Below are 7,067 nucleotides of genomic sequence, written 5' to 3'. Positions count from 1 at the left end.
ATCAGCCAAAAGATTTTAAAATTCTGCATTGGAATCAGGGTTGGTTGTTGAGCTGATTTATATTTTATTTATGTAGGGGAAGCTATTTTGTTCCTAATTTTGTTTATTTTTCTATTTTATGTCAGTAGAAGAGTTAGAATGGGTGCGAAAATGGTGTTTCTTGTGAATGATTGTGATTCTTTTATTTCCCCAGCTGTTAAGACAAGAAGTTAAAATAAATGAACATAAAAATTTAGTTTCCAAGTTTATTTGCTTTTAGTTTTCAGATGTTTACTACCCTTGTTTTTTGGTAGTTTTTCTTGTTTCTCACTCTGGTCTCATTTGTTTCAGTTTCACCCAAGGCACCTAAACTAAAGCCAATAGCAGGTTTGTCAATTCCATTTTGTTGGATAAGAGAAACAAAGCCCTGGTTCTTGGTCTTTAATTGAGCCAAGTTCATTCAAAGTCAGAGGGAAAAACTGCTTTAGGTTGGTACAAAATACTTGTTTTTGTATACACACCATTTTGGGGGGATTAATGATTAACCTTTGGGTTATGATCACCCTCATGTTGAGGATATCATGACAAAAACAAAATTTTTCATTATTGATAGTGCTAGAATTCATTCTTGCTTGGACTTGGTTGGCAGGGACAAGAAGAAAGAATTTGCGCCAACCAATGCTGCTTTCTATTCCCTTGAAGCAGACCTCTTTCTGTCTCAGCTAAAAACTGAACATATTGCGAGCTGTTTAGGAGTTCCTTCTATCAGCATACCTGGGGATGTTCCTTCTATTCTCATTGTAAATATTCAGGTAGCTGCATATTTCCTAGTCTAGATTGAACTTCAACTGAGAATTTCTTATAAATTATGATTATGATTTAGGAGAGAGATAATGGGGTCCTTTTTTTTGTTCTGAGATTTTTGCTCCCTAAAACCAAAAACTTTGTTTTGCATTCATCTGATTTGCAGAGACTATAGCAACAAGGGACCAACCAAAAACCAAGAACAACAACTTCTTCTTAAGAACTGTGTAGAGAGAGAAAGTGGCTCTTTTTTGCTTTCTCTCTCTTTGTTTTGTGTTTGTCTGTGGAGAGTACATGCAAAACAGTGAACTTTGAGAATTAGATAGAGAAACAAGGGAGTTTGAAGGTTCTAGTTTCAATTTGCAAAAGCTGCCCAACAAGTACTATTGTTGTTTTTTCTGTTTTGCTTCTTATCCACCTTCTAAGACTTGTAAGTCCTCTTTCTGTTTCTCTCTTTATATCTGTTTCTCTCTCTCTCTCTCTCTCTTTCTCTCTTTTTCTATCTCTGTGTTTTTTTGAGCTTCCTTTTGAATGAGCTTGTTAGCATGCTTTGTTATGTAGTTGAAGGCTTTGGTCTTTTGGATTCGTGGAGATCTAATTAATTTTGTGTGTTTTTATTGCTTCATTTGGCGGATAATGATAATGATTAATGGGTTTTTGTTCAAAGTTAAAATTTTGTTTGGCTGCTTCTTCTGTTTTAGAATGCTGGATTCATTTCTTGTGTCACATTTGGATTCCCTGAACTTGGTTTCGTTCAATTGAAGTTCTACTTGTTTGAGTTGTTTTTGGTAACTGGGATCTCTGTGTGTGTGTAAATTTGGTTCTACAGGAGGCAATCTTTTTTTCTCTCTATCCCTCTGTTCTCTTGCGAGAACTTTTTCTTTGTAAACGGGAATTGAAAAAATGTGATTTGAATGGATTCCGATCTGAATTTCTGGGCATTTATGTTTCAAGAAGGGATTAGGAACTTCTGAATTGAATTTCAATTCGATTTGGATTTGATTGATTATGTTTGAACAGGCTCTTGATTTTGTGGAAGAAGAAGAAAGACATCTGATAGAAGGGTTGAGATTGAGTGCTTGTTGGTTGGTGCTGGTGTTGTTGCAGAGACATGTTGGACGGCCGTTCCTGTGTGGTTCCGAGGTTGTTTCCCAGCTCCTACCAGGCTTAACGCTCTGATTCTGAGTTGCTTGCTCATGTCTTTCCAAGGTGATTGCTGTGGTTAGAAAAAGAGAGTTGCATAATTTTTCATGCTTTGCTGTTTGTATTTGACGGAGTAATGTTTAATTAATATAGTTATTCTTAGGTAGAAGTTTATTATTATTATGATTACCTTATGGCTTGAGAATGATTGTATTTAAAGTATACTTATCAGGAGACCTAAAATTAGATTATTGAAAAATCATAGCCTAGATATACTTTAATCTCAGAGAAATTAAAGTTGAGACATACTTGCCAGTTTTAAGTCAATTGAAATGGTACTAGTAATTCATAAAACAGTTTATATAACAGCGAAAAATAATCAAGAAATTTGTTAATTGCTGGTTGGTTGCTACAAATAATATCTTCAAATAGTAGAGATATATATATAGAATTGAAGGATGCTGAGGCTGAATTGAATATATGGGGGTGGCTATAATCCTTTTTCCTTTTATAGTGCATATAATTTATATTTCATATAGTAGTTCCTAGGTCTGGACCAAGCTATATATTGGATTAATATATATAAATATGGCATTTTTTTAATGAATTATGGTCCACAATTTGTGCTAAATATATGTAAATGGATGTTATTTTAATTTCAAATGTAATTTTCAAGCAATTCATGCTGAGCAGTTAGACTAATGCTCCAAAGTTGTCAAGGGTTTACCTGCCGTTTTGGGGTTTTCTCCAGCCACTTCTTCGATTCCTACTTTCTAAATTCCCCCATTTTTCAAATTTCTATGGGTTTTTTTTATCTTTTAAAGCAAGCAAAAAATTTAATTCTCAAGAGCATTTTAATTTTATGCTTTCCAACAGGCTTTTGATAGTTATCTATCCACCACTACTACCACTTCTTTTATTCTGCTGCTCCTGTGGTATTGCTTTGATGTTGCTGTGGTGCTGATTATCTGTTGCCGAACCGCTATTCGTTGCCGCTGCTACCTTTCTAATTCTACTTCTGCTGCGCTACTACTTTGGTGCTGGTGTTGTACGGATTACGACAATATTTAAGGTTGGTGCATGCGAATTTAAATACATCTCTTAATTTGTTATTAATGTTATGTGGACAACTTAAGTGCTTTCCTGAGGCACTCACTTCAGGACCTTTAAGAATTGCTAAAATTTAATTTTCTTCGCTATTTTATGTCCAATGCCGTCAAAGTATTTTGGAGACTTGGAAAATTTTGTCTCTTAGTTAATTAGGAAGCTAGACTTGCAGTTAGTGAGACTAGCAGTAAAGACTTCAAACTAGAAACTTAGCTATCTATTTGAAATATATAGGTTTTCGATGGATGTGTCCAAGGATTGGATGGATACACCACGTCATGAAAAAGAATATCAACTCGGTGTAGAAAAGTTTTTACACTTTGCTTTTTCATCACCGGGAATTCCTCAAGGGGAAGAAATTCAATGCCCATGTGCAAAGTGTTGTAATAGACTTTGGTTAAGGAGAGATGTCGTGTATGACCATCTAATATGCGATGGATTCGTAAAAGGTTATAGGCGGTGGTTTAATCATGGGGAATCACTTGTTGCTATGGATGTTGACAGTGACACAGATGAGGAATATAACTGCAATGATAATATTGATGAGTTGTTACGTGATAGATTCAGAGATACTACACAAGTTGATGGACATAACATGGGGCCTAACGAAGGTGCAAAAGAATTTTATAAATTGGTAGACGAGGCAAGCCAAGAATTATACCCTGGATGTAAAGGATTCACAAGATTATCCTTTACCATCCGTCTTTACTTGTTAAAATGCTTGCATGATTGGAGTAATGCGTCGTTCACTTCTCTCTTAGAATTATTGAAAGAAGGAATGCCACATTTGAATATTACTACTTCTTTTGATAAAACGAAGAATATGGTGAAGAATTTGGGTCTTGACTACCAAAAGATCGATGCATGTCCCAATGATTGCATGTTGTATCAGAACGGGCACGAGAATGACTCATCTTGCCATGTCTGTGGAACATCCCGTTATATTGAGCATCATGTAGAAGAGGACGATGCTACCTCATCTAAAAAGCCTCGTAAAGTTGCTGCAAAAACTCTAAGGCATTTCCCCCTGATTCCCAGACTTCAAAGGCTTTTTATGTGCACAAGGACGGTTGAAGCTATGTCTTGGCATCATAATGAACGTGTTAAAGATGGGTCGTTAAGGCATCCTGCCGATGGTGAATCTTGGAAAGCATTTGACAGCAGAGAAAACAATCTTTTGTAGTGTGTTAAAAGGGGCAAAATTACCAGACGGCAGCGCTTCCAATATCGCTCGATGTGTGCAGCAAACGGAAAAGAAGATTTCTGGTTACAAGACCCATGATGCTCATTTCATGTTACATTACTTGTTGCAAGTACCGATCAAGAGCATACTTCCTGACCTTGTTGCCATCGCTTTAGTTCGATTATGTTCATTTTTTCGCCGGATATGTCAGAAGGTAATTAGCATAGATGAGGTAGTTAACTTAGAAGCAGAGATTGCTGAGACATTATGCCAATTGGAGAGGATTTTTCCTCCAAGCTTTTTTGACATAATGGTGCACTTGCCTATCCATTTGGCAAATGAAGTGAGGTTAGGTGGTCCAGTTCAATATCGTTGGATGTACCCTGTTGAACGATATATGTGCATACTAAAATCATATGTTTGTAACAGAAGTCGTCCAGAAGGATCCATTGCTGAAGGATATTTGGCGAATGAGTGTATTAATTTTTGCTCAAGATATTTGCATGAAGATGTCCAGACAAGATTCAACAGAGTCCCTCGAAACAATGATGATTGTGTTTCAGATGAGCTGCGAACTCCGAGTTTGTTTCCAAGCAAAGCATGTCCTTTGGGTGGAAAAATGGGAGATTTGTTCATGTTAGATGAAAAATCAGAAATACAAGGTCATTCATACATCCTAAACAATTGTGATAAGATCGAAGTCTACATGAGGTATTTTGTTTGATTCATTGTCATTTTGTAGACCTCAAGCATAACATTTTACCCTACTAACAAATAAGAATATGGTTATTTGATCTTCAGAGAGCATGAAGAGGCAGTAAATGATAACAATCCACGAAGAACAAAGTGGGAGAAAGCCAAAGACCATAGTCAACAGTTTGCAGAATGGTTTAAAACTCGTGCCATGAAAAAGGATGTGCCTGGTTGGGCAAAAGGGTTGGCTAGGGGTCCAAATAGAGTTGCAAAAAGATTTTCAGGTTATGTTATCAATGGGTATAGGTTTCATACAAGGCACCGTGATGCGAGACGTAAAACCCAAAATAGTGGTGTCACATTGGAGGCATTGACTCCTAGTTTTGCTACTGTGAAAGATAAGAACCCAATTGAAGCCAAAGTAACCTACTATGGTAGAATAGTTGATATGTTTGAATTAGATTATTATGGCCAATTTAAGGTAGTCCTGTTTAAGTGTGAATGGTATACAGTTGCAAAAGACAACTTTGGTCTCTCATATGTGTATTTCAGTAAGAAATGCTACCAAGAAGAACCATTTGTGCTAGCGTCCCAAGTAAACCAATGCTTTTATGTGCAAGACCCATATGTGAGTGACAAACACTATGTTATGAAAATAATTCCAAGAGATTTATTTAGGATAAGTGATGACCTTGAGTCTGATTCCCCATAATATATGCAAGGAAACCATGTGAACCTGAAGTGATTCCAAGTCTTCCAAATGATAATGGAGAAATTAATATAGTGAGGAATGATCTACGAGCAACCATTATAGATATGGATCCAAACATATTTGCCAAACAACATTGTGAGGAAGACTTCGAAAGCGAATATGAGTACATGGAAGACCTTGATTCTGAAACATCTTGAAAAGTTTTCATATAGTATTTTTTTGGTAGAATCCTAAATGACTCACTTTTCTTAGTTGTTTTGCTTATTTAATTACTTGCTTCAGTTGATTATGTTCATTTAATTATTATTTAAATTACATTTTATTCATTGAAATTATTGTGTGTATGCAGAATGAAGAAAGAGCGGATCACTAAAAAAACGAATACTTACCTTAGGCCAAAAAATGAAAGGAAAAAGTCCAAAAAAAAATTTCTTTGAGGTTACACAAGTGAAGTCAAGTGTTGAATTGCTACAACAATACAAGATTAAGAGAGAAAATATCATGGCTGAAAATAAGAAAGCTAGCTTGCAAGCTCAAGACCCAAAGGATCCAACAAGAAAACAACCCATCACAATAGTGGAAGATGCATTTGAAGAGCAAGCTAGGACTCCAAAGAAGAAAAGGAAGGTCCAACCAACATCACTTTTTCAAGAATGTGAGCATAATGGAAATGAGACAATGTTTAAAGTTGAAAAGAACTCTAAAATTGGGAATCAAAGGACTGCTGGACAAGCTAGTAATGAAGGTGCTTTTCTTGTTTTACCTTATTGTCAAAATATAGCTTGTATTACTTCTAAGTTGATTTGAGTTTAAAATTCTGTTATTTTAATCGGATTTAGGCACAATAAAGAAGAAAACTCGTGGAAAGACTATGTGCAAAAAGCTTCATGCCACTGATTTTAATGATCGACGGGAGGTGGAATTTTTTGGAGGGCAGCCTATAGGTCCAACCAAGGAGGTTGTATCTAACCTCAACCAACTCTTGGGCACAACAGTTAGAAATCCTCGTTTTGTGACTTTGCTATATACTAGTTAGCATGGTGTGCCTAAAAACCTCAAAGAGGACATGTGGGAGTATGCCAATGTATGTAAGAATTATAGATAATTTTGTTAAGATTTATTTGTTACTTTATTTATGCTAACCTTTGACATTCTAATTTGTTGTCTTGTTTAGCAAAAATTCATTCTTCCAAAAACTTCAAAGCCGTGGGTAATGAATGGATTTTGTTGTGCATGGAAAAAATACAAAGGCGAAATAAAAAGGGAACATTTCTTGAAGTACAACACAAAGAAAGAAATGATAAAGAACCGACCGTTAGAGATCCCAGAGGTTCAGTTTCGCAAACTAATTCGGTATTGGAGTCTTCCGACTGTTAAGGTAATATTGTCTTTTAGTTCTTTATGTGATTAAACTTGGTGTTTAGGAAAAAGGTAGTGTGATTTTGA

At 35.8% G+C, this 7,067-nt stretch overlaps 1 long non-coding RNA gene across 1 annotated transcript; it reads left to right on the top strand.

The window, feature by feature from the left end:
* Positions 1-1,043: 1,043 nt before the first annotated feature.
* On the top strand, positions 1,044-2,817 carry LOC107466004 (uncharacterized). The gene is made up of 3 exons (XR_001587579.3): positions 1,044-1,213; positions 1,804-1,992; positions 2,803-2,817. It is a non-coding gene; the product is annotated as an uncharacterized LOC107466004 (long non-coding RNA).
* The last annotated feature ends 4,250 nt before the right edge of the window (positions 2,818-7,067 follow it).

The sequence above is a fragment of the Arachis duranensis genome, chromosome 9 (assembly GCF_000817695.3).
Source record: "Arachis duranensis cultivar V14167 chromosome 9, aradu.V14167.gnm2.J7QH, whole genome shotgun sequence".
Taxonomy (NCBI): Eukaryota; Viridiplantae; Streptophyta; class Magnoliopsida; order Fabales; family Fabaceae; genus Arachis; species Arachis duranensis.
The sequence above is the reverse complement of the archived record's forward strand: the minus strand, read 5'-3'. Positions and strand labels throughout refer to the sequence as shown.